Source organism: Oncorhynchus masou, chromosome 8, assembly GCF_036934945.1.
Source record: "Oncorhynchus masou masou isolate Uvic2021 chromosome 8, UVic_Omas_1.1, whole genome shotgun sequence".
NCBI lineage: Eukaryota > Metazoa > Chordata > Actinopteri > Salmoniformes > Salmonidae > Oncorhynchus > Oncorhynchus masou.
In genome coordinates, this window is record NC_088219.1 from 39644243 (window position 1) to 39662125 (window position 17883).

At 38.6% G+C, this 17883-nt stretch overlaps 1 pseudogene; it reads right to left on the reverse strand.

The window, feature by feature from the left end:
• Window positions 1–17883, reverse strand: part of LOC135544656 (microtubule-associated serine/threonine-protein kinase 1-like) — a 172793-nt pseudogene that overhangs the window by 127667 nt on the left and 27243 nt on the right.

Here is a 17883-nt window from a genome sequence, read left to right on the forward strand (position 1 = left end):
AGAAAAGGCTAAGCTTTAGAGCAGGCGCATTATTTTCATTTTATTTGCGATTTTCAGAAATTGTTAACGTTACATTATGCTAATGAGCTTGAGGCTATAACTGTATACAGGTTTTTTTCATAGCCAAACGTGAACAAAACGGAGCGATTTGTCCTACACAAATAATATTTTTTTGAAAAACTGAACATTTGCCATCTAACTGAGAGTCTCCTCATTGAAAACATCTGAAGTTCTTCAAAGGTAAATGATTTTATTTGAATGATTTTCTTGTTTTTGTTAAAATGTTGCTGGCTGAATTCTAGGCTTATAGCTATGCTAGCTATCAACACTCTTACACAAATGATTGTTTAGCTATGGTTGAAAAGCATATTTTAAAAATCTGAGATGACAGTGTTGTTAACAAAAGTCTAAGCTTGAGAGCAAATATATTTATTTCATTTGCGATTTTCATGAATAGTTAACGTTGCGTTATGCTAATGAGCTTGAGACTATAAATAGAATCCCGGATCCGGGATTGCTCGACGCAAGAAGTTAAATCAGTAGACAACCTGAGACACATTTGACATTAGTACTGGAAGTAAGAAAAATTATTGTACCAAACCGTTCATGTTCTAGTATCAAAAGGGTAGAGGTTTTGGTATATCATGGAACACTAGTGTGCGTGCGTGCATATATATATATATAATTGTGTTTCTGCATATGTGTGTGTGTACCCTGCATGTGCACCTGCAGGGCCCGGCCCTGTGGTTATTACCTGTGAGAGCGCTCCCTAGGCTCCCCTACGGAGGTTCATGCCGTCCTCACAGAGCGGTCTCTTGAATTTGAGGGTGAGACCCACGCCATGGATGACCTCCGGGTTAGTGGACTTCCAGAAGGGCATGGACGGAGGGTACAGGATGTTATCCAACTGCAGGAGAGGAGGACAGATGGTGGTTAAGTTAGGTCAATGGCTCTCAAATTGCGGATCAAGAACCACACTGGTGGGTTATGGCCAATTCATATTGGAAGCTACGAGGGTACGGTGGTGGGGCTGAAGGCGGACGTTGGTGAACATTTTTTTACTTGGTTCTGTATCGCTCAAGCCTGATTAGAGATCACTTGTGCGAGAAGCAAACAGTAGACCATACAGTACAGTTAAGGTGCTGAATTATCATGCAAGCATACAATCCAACGACACAACGATGGTAGAGATGACAAACATCACAAATAGCCGCCCAGTGAGAGTACAATGTGAGTACAGTTGCTGCACTGTGAAAACTCTGTGCATGATCAAATCCTTGTGTACACAAACACTGTAATATGTGTTGCATTGCACACTTAGGAAAATGTTGCATTATCCTTGTAAAACCTATTGATGAGTAAATGTGATGTCAATAATAGCTACAGTGGTTAGCTAACTTGGAGAAGGTATTTAGTGTTGAGTGCCAGTGAGAATTTCCAATGCTGAAAAACTTGTTACAGCTGTTGATAAGTCATTGATAATAATCCAATTTCAGTATATTTGGAAAGTATCAAGACCCCTTACATTTTTTCCACATTGTTACGTTACAGCCTTATTCTAAAATGGATTAAAATAGTCCCCCCCCCACCCCTCAATCTACACAATACCCCATAATGACAAAGCAAAAAAGTTTTTTTGTTGCAAATGTATTAAAAGTATTTTTTTAAACAGAATATTACATTTACAAAGTCCGGGATCTGACTGGGCCACTCTAGGACATTCAGAGACTTGTCCCGAAGCCACTCCTGTGTTGTCTTGGCTGTGTGCTTAGGGTCGCTGTCCTGTTGGAAGGTGAACCTTCACCCCAGTCTGAGATCCTGAGCGCTCTGGAGCAGGTTTTCATCAAGGATCTATCTGTACTTCTGTCTGTTCATCTTTCCCTCGATCCTGACTAGTCTCCCAGTCCCTGCCACTGAAAAACATCCTCACAGCATGATGCTGCCACCACCATGCTTCACCGTAGGGATGGTGCCAGGTTCCCTCCAGACGTGACGCTGGGCATTCAGGTCAAAGAGCTCAATATTGGTTTCATCAGACCAGAGAATCTGGTTTCTCATGGTCAGAGTCCTTTAGGTGCCTTTTAGCAAACTCCAGCGAGCGGTCATGTGCCTTTTACTGAAGAGTGGGTTCCGTCTGGCCACTCTACCATAAAAGGCCTGATTGGTGGAGTGCTGCAGAGATGGTTGTCCTTCTGGAATGTCCTCCCATCTCCACAGAGGAACTCTGTCAGAGTGACCATCGGGTTCTTGGTCACCTCCGTGGTCAACGGCCTTCTCCCCAGATTGCTTAGATTGGCCGGGCAGCAAGCTCTAGGAAGGGTTTTGGTGGTTCCAAACTTCTTCCATTTAAGAATGATGGAGGCCACTGTGTTCTTGGGGAACTTCAATGCAACAGAAATGTTTTGGTACCCTTCCCAGATCTGTGTCTCGACACAATCCTCTCTCGGAGTTCTATGGACAATTCCTTTGACCTCATGGCTTGGTTTTTGCTCTGACATGCATGATCTGTCAACTGTGGGACCTTATATAGACAGGTGTGTACCTTTCCAAATCATGTCCAATCAATTGAATTTACCACAGGTGGACTCCTATCAAGTTGTAGAAACATCAAGGATTATCAAAGGAAACAGAAGGCACCGGAGCTCAAATTTGACTAGTTACCCAGTCCCTGCCGGTGAAAAACATCCCCACAGCATGATGCTGCACACAAAAAAATCGAAATACCTTTGTCATTGAGGTAGTGTGTAGCTTGATGAGGATTTTAAAAAATCAATTTTAGAATAAAACTAACGTAACGATATGTGGGAAAAGGGAAGGGGTCTGAAAACTTTCCAAATGCACTGTAAGAGGAAACGTAACTATATTCAAAATTCACAAGTTGATTTACAACCTGTTTAACACTCTCATAGTTGGTGTCTTGACAGATCTGTCCAAAATCATGTGACATAAAACATAACATTTCTGCCCTTGTATTTATGGCAGTGTAAGTTGTCGTTATATCATATATTAAGCATTAATCGGTTAAATTAGACATTGAATTTGAACCCTTTATGAATCCTGGATCTTGCTGTCAGACAGTTTTCTGTATGGAGAAATTCAGTGCAACTAATTAACATTGTGTCTCCTTATGTTAGGTGGTGAAAACAGTAATGGGAACATACATCCCCAAAAATGTATGCAATTGCAAAACATGTTGGTATCTCATTCATTACGGCGGTGAATCAATCAATAAGGGCTGACCCCAATTAGTCGACTGGTCGATTGTCGCCCAATAGCGTAAGTTTTTTTTTGTCGAGCAGTAGCAAATATATATATATATATATATATATATATATATATATATATATATATACAGTATCAGTCAAAAGTTTGGACACAAGTAATCATTCAAGGGTTTTTCTTTATTTTGACTATTTTATACATTGTAGAATAATGAAGACATCAAAAACATGAAATAACACATGAAATCATGGAGTAAGCAAAAAAGTGTTGAACAAATCAAAATATATTTTATATTTGAGGTTCTTCAAAGTAGCCACCCTTTGCCTTGATGACAGCTTTGCACACTCTTGGCATTCTCTCAACCAGCTTCATAAGTTAGTCACCTGGAATGCATTTCAATTAACAGGTGTGTATTGTTACAAATTAATTTGTGGAATTTTTCCTTCTTAATGCATTTGAGCCTATCAGTTGTGTTGTGACAAGTTACGTTTTGTAATTTTTATTAGGATCCACATTAGCTAATCTTCCTGGGGTCCAACACCAAATAACATGACATTACAAACAACCACAACTTGACAAACATTCAACAAGTAGACAATACAGAGAGTTATTTAAATTGACAGGAAACACATTTAACATTCAGTTGATGCTTTCTATTTGCTGTTCAGTCATGTTGCTAGTATGTACTAATTAGACTGAAAAATACTGATTTGGGGGGATTTTTTTTAAATACATCATTCCTAAAGAAAATCAGAAGACTATATAGTAATTTGTTTTCAACGTGAAGCAATGAGAGATTCTGATGCATTTGACTAATTCAGATAGACCAATGAAGAGGTAATCTGTCAGCCCTGTTTTGAGCCATTTGGAGCTTTTTAAAATCTTTCTTTGCTGCAGATGAACATATAACTGGAAAGTAGTCTAAGTGTGATAGGACCAGGGATTGAATCACCTGATTCAGAGTGCTAGATGTTACATGCGGTTGAAGTCGGAAGTTGACATACAGTTCGGTTGGAGTCATTAAAACTATGGTTTTGGCAAGTCTGTTAGGACATCTACTATGATCATGACACATGTAATTCTTCCAACAATTGTTTACAGACAGATTATTTATTGTATCACAATTCCAGTGGGTCAGAAGTTTACATACACTAAGTTAACTGTGCCTTTAAACAGCTTGGAAAATTCCAGAAAATTATGTCATGGCTTTAGAAGATTTTAATAGGCTAATTGACATTATTTGAGTCAATTGGAGATGTACCTGTGGATGTATTTCAAGGCCTACCTTCAAACTCAGTGCCTCTTTGCTTGACATCATGGGAAAATCTAAAGAAATCAGCCAAGACCTCAGAAAAATAAAGTTTAGACCTCCACAAGTCTGGTTCATCATTGGGAGCAATTCCCAAGCCCCTGAAGGTACCATGCTCATCTGTACAAGTAAAAAGTGCAAATCAATCCCAAAACAACAAAGGACCTTGTGAAGATGCTGGAGGACACAGGTACAGAATAATCTACATCCACAGTAAAATGAGTCCCATATCGGCATAACCTGAAAGGCCGCTCAACAAGGAAAAAGCCACTGCTTCAAAACCGCCATAAAGGCCAGACTACGGTTTGCAACTGCACATGGGGACAAGGTCATACTTTCTGGAGAAATGTCCTCTGGTCTGATGAAACAAAATTTCAACTGTTTGGCCAGAATGACCATCGTTATGTTTGGAGGAAAAAGGGAGAGACTTGCAAGCCGAACAACACCATCCCAACCGTGAAGGGGTGGCAGCATCATGTTGTGGGGGGGCTTTGCTGCAGGAGGGACTGGTGCACTTCACAAAATAGATGGCATCATGAGGGAGTAAAATGATGTGGATATATTGAAGCAACATCTCAAGACATCAGTCAGGAAGTTTAAGCTTGGTCGCAAATGGGTCTTCCAAATGGACAATGACCCCAATCATACTTCCAAGGTTGTGGCAAAATGGCTTAAGGACAACAAAGTCAAGGTATTGGAGTGGCCATCACAAAGCCCTGACCTCAATCCCATGGAAAATGTGCGGGCAGAACTGAAAAAGCGTGTGCAAGCAAGGAAGCCCACAAACCTGACTCAGTTACACCACCTCTGTCAGAAGGAATGGGCCAAAATTCACCCAACTTATTGTGGGAAACTTGTGGAAGGCTACCCAAAACGTTTGACCCAAGTTAAACAATTTAAAGGCAACACTACCAAATACTAATTGAGTGTATGTAAACTTCTGACCCACTGGGAATGTGAGGAAAGAAATAAAAGCTGAAATAATTCTCTACTATTATTCTGACATTTCACATTCTTAAAATAAAATGGTGAATTTAAGACAAGGATTTTTTACTAGGATTAAATGTCAGGAATTCAGAAAAACTAAGTTAAATGTATTTGGCTAAGGTGTATGTAAACTTCCGACTTCAACTGTGTGTATGTGTGTATATATAAGTATTCTAGAGGTCGACCGATTAAAATCGGCATGGCCAATTAATTTGAGCCGATTTCAAGTTTTCATAATGGGTCATTGGCATTTTTGGACACCGATTATGGCTGATTACATTGCAGTCCATGAGGAAACTGCGTGGCAGGTTGACCACCTGTTACGAGAGTGCAGCAAGGAACCAAGGTAAGTTGCTAGCTATTAAACTTATCTTATAAAAAAAACAATCTTCACATAATCACTAGTTAACTACACATGGTTGATAATATTACTAGGTTAACTAGCTTGTCCTGCGTTGCATATAATCAATGCGGTGCCTGTTAATTTATCATCGAATCACAGCCTACTTCGCCAAACGGGTGATGATTTTGCGGAAAAAGCTAAATCTTTGCACGAATGTACCTAACCGTAAACATCAATGCCTTTCTTAAAATCAATACACGGAAGTATATATTTTTAAACCTGCATATTTAGTTCAAAGAAATGAATGTTAGCAGGCAATATTAACTAGAGAAATTGGGTCACTTCTCTTGCATTCATTGCACGCAGAGTCAGGGTATATGCAACAGTTTGGGTCGCCTGGCTCATTTGCAAACTAATTTGCCACAATTTTACATAATTATAACATAACATTGAAGGCTGTGCAATGTTAGAGCAATAATTAAACTTAGAGTTGCAGTTCCGTATTTCACTATAATAATAAACGTTTTATTTTCAAAATTATAGAAATACGAACCTTTGGTCATTAATATGGTCAAATCCAGAAACGAATGTTTATTATTTTATAAGTCTATGATTTGATAGAGCATTCTGACTGAGTGGCGGTAGGTGGCAGCAGACTCGTAAGCATTCATTCAAACTTTACTGCGTTTACCAGCAGCTCTTTGCAATGCTTGTTTCACAGCGCTGTTTATGACGACTTCAAGCCTATGAACTGCTGAGATTAGGCTGGCAATACTAAAGTGTCTATAAGAAAATCCAATAGTCAAAAGGTATATGATATACAAATGGTATAGAGATAAATAGTTGACGCGTCATAATTCCTATAAGAACTACAACCTAAAATGTCTTAACTGGGAATATTGAAGATCTTGGAATATTAAACCACCAGCACATGTTCTCATGTTCTGAGCAAGGAACTTAAACGTTAGCTTTTTTACATGGCATTTATTGCACTTTTACTTTCTTCTCCAACACTGTTTTTGCATTATATAAACCAAATTGAGGTTTCATGTTTCATTTTTTTTTTGAGACTAACTAGATTTTATTGATGTATTAAGTTAAAATAGTGTTCATTCAGTATTGTTGTAATTGCCATTATTAGAAATTATATATATTTTTATTTATTTAATGGCGATACAGATTATTGGAAGACCAAAAAAGCAAAATCGGCTTTTTTGGTCTTCCAATAATCTGTATCGGTGTTGAAAAACCATAAAATTGGTCGACCTCTAATATATTCCATAAAATATTAATTTCATGGAACACGAGACACCAGTCATTTTCGCGTCCATCTCAGTGAACTAATCCATTGCGGAGGCCGCGAGGACGGCTCAGTCCAAGAAGAAGGGCGTAGTGGTATTGTTAGAGGGGGTAAAATGCACGTCTCTCCAGAATGCACTCTTCCACTAATTTGTGCACATTCATCGTTTCAAAACATCATTGTGTGAATTGCATTTGCTTGTTAGTGTCTATCAATTCCCCATTACATACATCACTACTAGTACATTTACCGTTAATTCCTAATCAATGTTCGTTTGGTTACAGTAATTTCTGTTAATACATTCAATATTATTATCTTCCCATTAACATTGTCGAGTGGACACGTTGTTTGCAGAATGCACAACCTATGCTACAAGTTTTGGTTTATTTATTCCATTTACGAGTTGTCAATTTAGTCAGTGTCTTTTTTGGGGGTGCTCCTGTCAATGTTGAGTAAGGATGCACACCGGATTATGCATAGAAGTAGACCTATAGCCTACCTGGCCTGCGCACAAATAAAGGCATATGAATGTACCCATTTACGGATCTGGCTTAATGCACCACCACTAATGAGCTGTGGAGCTTCTCAAAGTAATGTTGTTTTCTTCACCTCAAAAACGGCAAGCAAACAAAGACTGTTTTTACATCCATTGGATGACAAGAATTCCTTCATGTATTTGAAAAAATGTCCAGCTCTCTCCTTTTCGATAATCCCTCAGCGTGAAAGATAAAAATGTCATGCTCTGAAACAGTGGAAACATCATAAATTAGGCTTATCTGGTTACTTCTTGCTCAAATAGCCTACAGCAGTGTCTGTCCCGAGCTCACTGGCACTGGAAACCGAGGGCCTAGAATATCTTATACAATACTGCAAGTTTGCAAGCATGAGCTTCAGGTCAGACCAAGTTAATAGTTTATACAATGTTTCAAGTTTGTTGCAGACAGGCCATGCATAGCCAATGTGATTTTATAGGATATTTATTAATTTGTCTGGACATAATGACAACACATTACGTAGCCTAGTGGGCTTCTTCACACTATCATATGGTAATGAAATAGCGGAGTCAATCACCACCTTCCGGAGACACCTGAAACCCCACCTCTTCAAGGAATACCTAGGATAGGATAAGTAATCCTTCTCACCCCCCTTAAATGATTTAGATGCACTATTGTAAAGTGGCTGTTCCACTGGATGTCAGAAGGTGAATTCACCAATTTGTAAGTCGCTCTGGATAAGAGCGTCTGCTAAATGACTTAAATGTAAATGTAAATAACATGACGAATGCATTTTGTTTTCCATGTTAGACCTGCAATTTAAAATTTTTGTAAACAATACATGGGGCTTGAAGTAGTCTACTTGAACCTCAGCAATGAAGTATTGGAATAGGCCTAAATTGAAAAATCAGAAATTCTCTCAATTTGGTCTTTAAAAAGGTCCATGAACAGTTTGTGAGATGTGGCCACTTTCATTTGTTTCCGCTGCTTAAATTGAAGGGTGTTGCGCGAGCTAAATCCGAAATAGCTAAATCCTTCCACTACAAAAAAGGAACCAGTTTTATTGGTCGCTTTCTCATTATAAAAACAGCGATGGTGCGATTCAAATGATGAGATTAATGGTACCACTATTCATACCTGTGTCGGCCACATACATGCATCCAGTTTATTTAGTCAGGTAAGTTCACAATCTCACATTTTAAAATAATGTAATAATCTCAATATAAAAATACAACCTCAGTCGATCGATTATACAACAGTGGTCTATCGGCAGAGAGATTCTCAGTGTGTTTCATATTTAACATGAGTACAAACAAGAGAGGCATGGATGGAAACACCTCTCTTTTTGTGAAGGATGATTCATGATCGTATACAAGCATGAAGGAGTGATGAGACCATATTCATGTACTAAACTAAGTGGATGAAAAGAGACCTAGAACCAGATCCAGACAGGAACTATTCTAATATCCACACGAAATGGCCATAGTTGACAACAGAAACAATAATAGCAGACAAATAATCACTGTAAAATCAGGTGTTGGCTAATTCTATGTTGTTTAACCCAAATAGCTACAAAGATACAGTAGAATATCTGGAAGCCCACGTGGGTGTTCCTGGGAACATACACTGTGAAAAGTAACTGCCTAACTTGCTAAAGAAATTGAGAAGTGACAACTCAAAAACAGTCATTATAAAAGTGGTACTAATTCATGCCAATAATATTTATTCTCACTTAATGTTTTTGAGTACCGTTAACAAATATAAGGTAGAGTAAATAACTATTTGTGTTCTGTTAATCCGAGTTTGTCCCAAGTTATGAGTGTTTAATATTTTAACGTCAATCTAATATTTAATAAAGTTGTTCTTACTTGATTCTGTTTTATGTCTTTACTTAAAATAATAAAGGATAAGTGAGACATTGATATTTGAGTTAAAAAAAACACTTGATTTATCTCTGTTGTGTTGATATACAGTATAATTCTATATTTTTTGAAGTTATGAATATCAGCTCTGTTGGATTAGCTTTGATACTTTTACACGTTGCATGTTTGACGAAGGAAACGTATATTCCTAAAACATTCTTAAGCAGTTTGTTGTGCTACGAGGTGTAATGGATCATGCTGAACGGATATCCAAACCATTGGGCAAGTTGACGTACCATAATGACAAGCCATTCCTAACGTCAGTGGTTGAAGTCACTCCTAGAGGCTAATTCAGCATCCTGTAATGCTTACTGATCTACCTCCAGTTACTGCTAGAGGAAAGAGCACTTTGCTGAAAATGTATAATCAGCAATCAAATTAGTAATGAAGGTTAATAATCTAAGTAGAAGGGATCCAACATTTATACATGTTACCTACAACAAATATTTATGTTCAAGTACCGTTAAAGTTCAGAATAAATCATGTAACTTAGCGACAACACAAAACAGTATGTACAACTTAAAATGATCACTATATTTCCTTAAGTATTGAACATAGAAATACTTGAGGTTGGGTTACTCAAATTGTTCTAGGCAAAGGGTTTCCCGAGTTAGCAGAACTCAGTGTACAAGGCTCAATACCTACGTCAATCCTGTTCTTTGTTTACCTTTGTGTTATTTCACAGCATGTTTGTGACATTTTGGACTTTAGTAAACCTTACTATCTTATAACACATCGTAGAAACCCAAATTGACCTGGCTAGCCTAAGGCCTTATAGGGTGTAGGGGCTAAGAGTCCACTTGGGATTCCTGCAGGATCAATTTGAGTAGGATTAAACAATCTTTCCTCCTCAAGCAACATTTCTTACACCATCCATGTAGTCATCAATCAGCATTAGGCAAGACATGGGCTGCGTTAACACAGGCAGCTCAATTCTGATATTTTTATCACAAATTGGTCTTTTGACCAATCAGATCAGCTCTGAAGAAAATCTGATGTGAAAAGATCGAATGTGATTGGTCAAAATACCAATTGGGCAACTTTGAGAAATGTTTGATCGTCGGTGCCAGGTGAGCCAGATCCAGTATCTCAGAAACAGCTGTCTTCCTGGGCTTTTCAGGCATGAGAGTCTTCGGTTTATCGAGAATGGTGCAACAAATAAACATCCAGTCAGCGGCAGTCATGTGGACAAAAACAGCACGTTGATGAGAGAGGTCAAAGGACAATGGCAAGATTCATGCAAACTAACAGGCGTGCCACAAACAGACAAATAACACCCCAGTACAACAGTGGTTTGCATAACAGCATCTCAGAACTAGAGGTCGACCAATTAAATAGGCATGGCTGATTATTTAGGGCCAATTTCAAGTTTTCATAATAGATTTAGGCTTTTCTGGATGCCAATTACATTGCATTCCATGAGGAAACTGCGAGGAGGCTGACCACCTGTTACGCGAGTGCAGCAAGGAGCCAATGTAAGTTGCTAGCGAGCATTAAACTTATCTCATAAAAAATATCAATCTTCACATAATCACTAGTTAACTACATACACATGGTTGATGATATTACTAGGTTAACTAACTTGTTGCATATAATCAATGCGGTGCCTGTTAATTTATCGTCGAATCATAGCCTACTTCGCCAAACGGGGATGATTTAACAACAGCGCATTTGTGGAAAAAAGCACAATCGCGCAATCTTAGATTTAGGACTTCAAGCCTATCAACTCCTGAGATAAGGCTGGCAAAACTAAAGTGCATATTAGAACATCCAATAGGTCAAAGGTATATGAAATACAGATGGTATAGAGAGGAACAGTAGAGGCGTCATAATTCCTATAATAACTACAACCTAAAACGTCTTACCTGGGAATATTTAATAACTGGGAATATTGAATCATCAGCTTCATATGTTCTCATGTTCTGAGCAAGGAACGGTAGCTGTTTAACATGACACATATTGCACTTTTACTTTCTTCTCCAACACTGTTTTTGCATTATTTTAACCAAATTGAGCATATTTAATTATTTATTTGAAACTAAATACATTTTATTTTATATTAAGTTAAAATAAAAAAGTGTTCATTGTTCATTCAGTATTGTTGTAATTGTCATAGTGACAAATACATATATAAAAATATATATATATATAAATAAATCGGCATCGGCGCTGAATAAAATAATAATAATCGGTCGGTCAACCTCTACTCAGAACGCACAACTCATCAATCCTTGTCACAGACGGCCAAAACGGGTTCCACTCCTATCAGCTAAAAACCAGAAGCAGCTCCAGTGGGATCGCGATCACCAACACTGGACATGTTCTGGAGGCAAAGAAGGGTTTGACCCGGAATATACCCGTTTATAAAAAAGTCAAAACGTATTTATTGTTCACATTTTTTTCAATAATTAATCAAATAGTTTGACAACCCTGTTCATATGGAACAACCCAATGATGATCTTGACACTAATATAAATCAAATATTTCTCTAGGGCAGCATATTTGACAAGAGAGATTAGTAAATTATTAAGTGTCTGGTCTGGAAGCGAAGGAGAAAACATACCCGTTTCCAGCTATCAAGCGTCAAAGGCAACAAATTATTAAGGAAACACTATTAATCAAGAGTTATAAAAGAGCAGTGTGTAACACCAATGAAGATGTTTGTGAACTGAGGGGACATTTCACTAGCGAGAAATGAGAAGTCTCTGTTGTGCAGGCTGAAACATGCAGGAATCAATCATAGAGATGCAGGAGGAGTGAAGACACACAGTTAAAGTCAGAAGTTTACATACACTTAGGTTGGAGTCATTAAAACTTGTTTTCAACCACTCCACAAATTTCTTCTCAACTTTAGTTTGTTTTGGCAAGTCGGTTAGGACATCTGCTTTGTACATGACAAGTAATTTCTCCAACAATTTTTTACAGACAGATAAATTCACTGTATCACAATTCCAGTGGGTCAGAAGTTTACATACACTAAGTTGACTGTGCCTTTAAACAGCTTGGAAAATTCAAGACAATTATGTCATGGTTTAGAAGCTTCTGATAGGCTAATTGACATTTGAGTCAATTGGAGGTGTACCTGTGGATGTATTTCAAGGCCTACCTTCAAACTCAGTGCCTCTTTGCTTGACATGTGAAAAATCAAAAGAAGGCCAAGACCTTGGAAAAATAATTGTAGATCTCCACAAGTCTGGTTCATCCTTGGGATCAATTTTCGAACGCCTGAAGGTACCACGTTCATCTGTACAAACAATAGTACGCAAGCATAAACACCATGGGACCGCAGCAGTCACACCGCTCAGGAAAGAGACACGTTCGGTCTCCTAGAGATGAACGTACTTTGGTGCGAAAGGTGCAAATCAATCCCAGAACAACAGCAAAGGACCTTGTGAAGAAGCTGGAAGAAACAGGTACAAAAGTATCTATATCCACAGCAAAACGAGTCCTATAGCGACATAACCTGAAAGGCCGCTCAGCAAGGAAGAAGCCACTGCTCCAAAACCACCATATAAAAGTCAGACTACGGGTTGCATCTGCACATGGGGACAAAGATGGTACTTTTTGGAGAAATGTCCTCTCGTCTGATGAAACTAAAATGTAACCGTCTGGCTATAATGACCATCGTTATGTTTGGAGGAAAAAGGTGGAGGCTTGCACCATCCCAACCGTGAAGCACGGGGGTGGCAGCATCATGTAGTGGGGTGCTTTGCTGCAGGAGGGACTGGTGTACTTCACAAAATGGATACAAAGGTTGAGAAGAAAAAGGTAAAACGCTTCGTTAACTTCTTCGATATAGGGGCGCTCTTAATTTTGGGATAAAAAACGTTCCCATTTTAAACAAGATATTTTGTCACGAAAAGATGCTCGACTATGCATAGAATTGACAGCTTTGGAAAGAAAACACTGACGTTTCTAAAACTGCAAAGATATTATCTGTGAGTGCCACAGAACTGATGCTACGGGCGAAACCAAGATGAAATTTCAAACAGGAAATGGCCCAGATTTTGAAGGCGCTGTGTTCCAATGTCTCCTTATATGGCTGTGAATTCGCCAGGAATGAGCCTACACTTTATGTCGTTTCCCCAAGGTGTCTGCAGCATTGTGACGTATTTGTAGGCATATCATTGGAAGATTGACCATAAGAGACTACATTTACCAGGTGCCCGCTTGGTGTCCTCCGTCGTAATTATTGCGTAACCTCCAGCTCCGTGCATTTTACCATTTGCTTCAGAGGAGAAAGTCAACTGCCACGAATGATTTATCATCGAATAGATATGTGAAAAACACCTTGAGGATTGATTTATTTGAATGCTTTTCTTGTTTTTGTGAAAATGTTGCCTGCTGAATGCTAGGCTAATGCTATGCTAGCTATCAATACTCTTACACAAATGCTGGTGTAGCTATGGTTGAAAAGCATATTTTGAAAATCTGAGATGACAGTGTTGTTAACAGAAGGCTAATCTTGTGAGTGAATATATTTCTTTCATTTCATTTACGATTTTCATGAAGTTAACGTTGCGTTATGGTAATGAGCTTGAGGCTATGATTACGCTCCCGGATACGGGATTGCTCGACGCAAGAAGTTAAAGCCAAGCCCACTCAAAATCTCAAAATTTACACATCACGTTGTTGTGATCACTCCACTTTGTGTCCACTAAACACGAATTGAACATACCTGGATATAGTCCTGGAGGACTGCTTATTAACTTGTCATGCGCTAATTGATTCGGGTGCGACAATATCACTCATCTCTCAAACATTGTTCGATGACTCAAAAGGGCTTTGAAGCCAACTAATCGTTGGTTAAAAGTGGAACGATGCGACACTACACTTCAAGGGGTCACTCAGACTACTTCGCCACTCACATTGAGAGACTACGGACAACACCGTACGAGGCCGACAAAGCATAAATCAAATCTAATTGTAAACTCCCCTTTGAGAACAGTGAGGAGCAGACGGGCCCCTAGACAGGGATTATTTTAGAACACATCTAAGATAGTACTGAGGTGTACCACACTGGTCGTAAAGTCCGTCCGGTGGACTTGTCCATCTCCAAAACAAATGGCAACAATAACCATTCCTTGCCATGTGTAGTAGCCACTACAAGACAACTAGTAAAATGCTCTAATCATGTATTCCTGTAGGATAACATTTCAGAATAAATCAGTAGGACAACTGGACCCCTTGAGTACCAGTACCAATACCACAGTCAGTCCAGCAACACTCAGTAAGAGGATTAGTAACCTCACAAATTAAATTGCTATTGATAATAGCAACATAGGAGTCACTCAGAGTGCAGCACGTGGAAGGAATCTCCATTGCACTCTTCCAATGGTTAACACATGCCACTAATAAATAGAACCCTCCGTTCAGGAGAAAAGTTATTAGAAGTCATGAACCATGATCACACCACGTACGACTGGTCTAATACTTAGAGTACTTCCATCATGAGGTTAGCTCCTCTGTGGATAACATAGCTATGAAGTAAACTTCTTCATACCGACCGCCACTACAATAGTGGAAGACAGTGACTGGTAGTAAAACCACTAGACTCCCGACACCAATTCTGACTGAACTCCAGGCATTTACCTGAAAATTACCTGACTACGTTAGACTCATTCTGAACAAGTTGTACTCTGCCAGGATACTTGGTTTCCTTCCCTTGACATGTGCGCTTGTGTAAGCATAAACGCACATGCACAGAGGAACATCAATTAGGATTTATGCTAGGATCACTTAAGGGTCCTAGCAAAATACCAGCCTTAGTAAAGTTGAACATTTATTTCGAGTCCTTTAACTCTACAGCACTAACCAGTTATCTCAGAAGTCCATAGGTCATCCCTGTAGACTGCCCAAAACTAGTGCCTTACAGCTGTATGCTTATCATATAGTTGTCAACTTAGGATAGTACCCTAAGCAACAAATTAGGAAGCCCTAGATATGACATTAGACAATGCCATGATAGGGTCATTTTGCCAAGACTGTGGACGTATATAGAATACAGTCCAATTAGATGATTAAGGGGGCATAACTATATTTTGTTTTGTTTATGTTTATTAATTTTGTTTAATTTTCTTCGGCACATAGAAAGTAATAGAGCCATAAACAACTTCCACATACTTCCACGTACAACCATCAGTGCCACAACGCCACTCATTTGGGAGGAAATGTAATGATGTATTTCATCGCAAATTAAATGAAATAAATATATTGGCTCACAAGCTTAGCCTTTTGTTAACAACACTGTCATTTCAGACTTTCAAAAATGCTTTTCAACCATAGCTACACAAGCATTTGTGTAAGAGTATTGATAGCTAGCATAGCATTAAGCCTAGCATTCAGCATGCAACATTTTCACAAAAACAAGAAAAGCATTCAAATAAAATAATTTACCTTTGAAGAACTTTGGATGTTTTCAATGAGGAGATTCTCAGTTCGAAAGCAAATGTTCAGTTTTTCCAAAAAGATGTGTAGGAGAAATCGCTCTGTTTTGTTCATCACGTTTGGCTAAGAAAAAACCCCGAAAATTCAGTCATTACAACGCAAACTTTTTCCAAATTAACCTCATAATATCGACAGAAACATGGCAAACGTTGTTTAGAATCAATCCTCAAGGTGTTTTTCACATATCATTCGATGATAAATCATTCGGGGCAGTTGACTTTCTCTTCTGAATCAAATGGAAACGTGCATCTGCACCTGGAGATTACGCAATAGTTTCGAAGGAGGACACCGGCGGACACCTGGTAAATGTAGTGTCTTATGGTCAATTTTCCAATGATATGCCTACACATAAGTCACAATGCTGCAAACACCTTGGGGAAACGACAGAAAGTGTAGGCGCATTCACAGCCATATAAGGAGACATTGGAACACAGGGCCTCAAATCTGGCTCACTTCCTGTATGAAATTTCATCTTGGTTTCGCCTGTAGCATTAGTTCTGGGGCACTCACAGACAATATCTTTGCAGTTTTGGAAACGTCAGAGTGTTTTCTTTCCAAAGCTGTCAATTATATGCATAGTCGAGCATCTTTTCATGACAAAATATCTTGTTTTAAACTGGAACGTTTTTCATCCAAAAATGAAATACTGCCCCCAGAGCTTCAAGAGGTTAATGAATATGATGTTAGTTCAGTTGTCATGAGACATTCTCATCAATGATAAGATGACAAACTCTACAGTGGAAAGTCTACACAGAGTTATCGGATTCACATGGAATTGTTGTTCAATTTAAATGTTTGAATATGAAATTATTCATAATGGGATGAAATGTGATTTTAGCTTCTAAAATGTGAGATTTGACGACAATATAACCTTCTGTTCCGAGGATGTGGGGATGACGGTCCGATGTCAGAATGGTTCAGATAATAACTACAGAACGAAGCCAACAGCGTGAGCTTTGGTTGCGAATGGTATGAACTTTGAACTCTTATTCACTACAAAAGTGATACCTCCTAGCTGTTGAGTTAGCAACCGCAGCTGCAAACGCAGGTTAGGAAGGAACAGACAAGAGTATCCCGTCTACCACAAACGACGTTACTACAACGTATCCAATTTACCAGCAGAGACATTCTTCAAAAGGACTCGGCTGGGCAACGGTCTTCTATCTACCACTAACCTACCGAAGCGCAGCTCAGAGTAAATATTTATTGTATTTTCCTTTTCCAAATGGGCGGTAATTTAGAATGCATAAGATACTGTATTTACGATAGCACAGCTTTGCCCTTTGTTCCTCAGTCTTCCTGCTCTTTTACTCAAACCCAGCCCCTTTTCTTTTGTGTAACCAGCTGTCATATCTGTTTCGCCCACTGGGAACGTTTTCCTTTATGACGTAATTTGTAATCAAGTTATGATTTAATTGTGTAATTCTATGTGATTAATTATTTATTTACTAAAAACTGAACTAAACACAATTTTGTATTGCTGATTCAACTTGTGAGCCAGGGTTCGTGCAGAACCAAGAATTTACAACTTTCAGATGAGACTGAATTAAGATGACGATTAATATTGACTGCTATTGATGTAAAATATTTCTAGGTCTTTAAGAGATTATTCGGAAGACAACAGCTCTATAAATATTATTTCGTGGTGCCCCGACTCTCTAGATAATTACATTTACATGATTAGCTCAATCAGGTAATATTAATTACGGAGAAGTTATTTTATAGAATAGCATGTCATATCACTTCATCCGGCATAGCCAAAGACATGACACATACTTCAAAGGTTGTGGCAAAATGGCTTAAGGACAACAAAGTCAAGGTATTGGAGTGGCCATCACAAAGCCCTGACCTCAATCCAA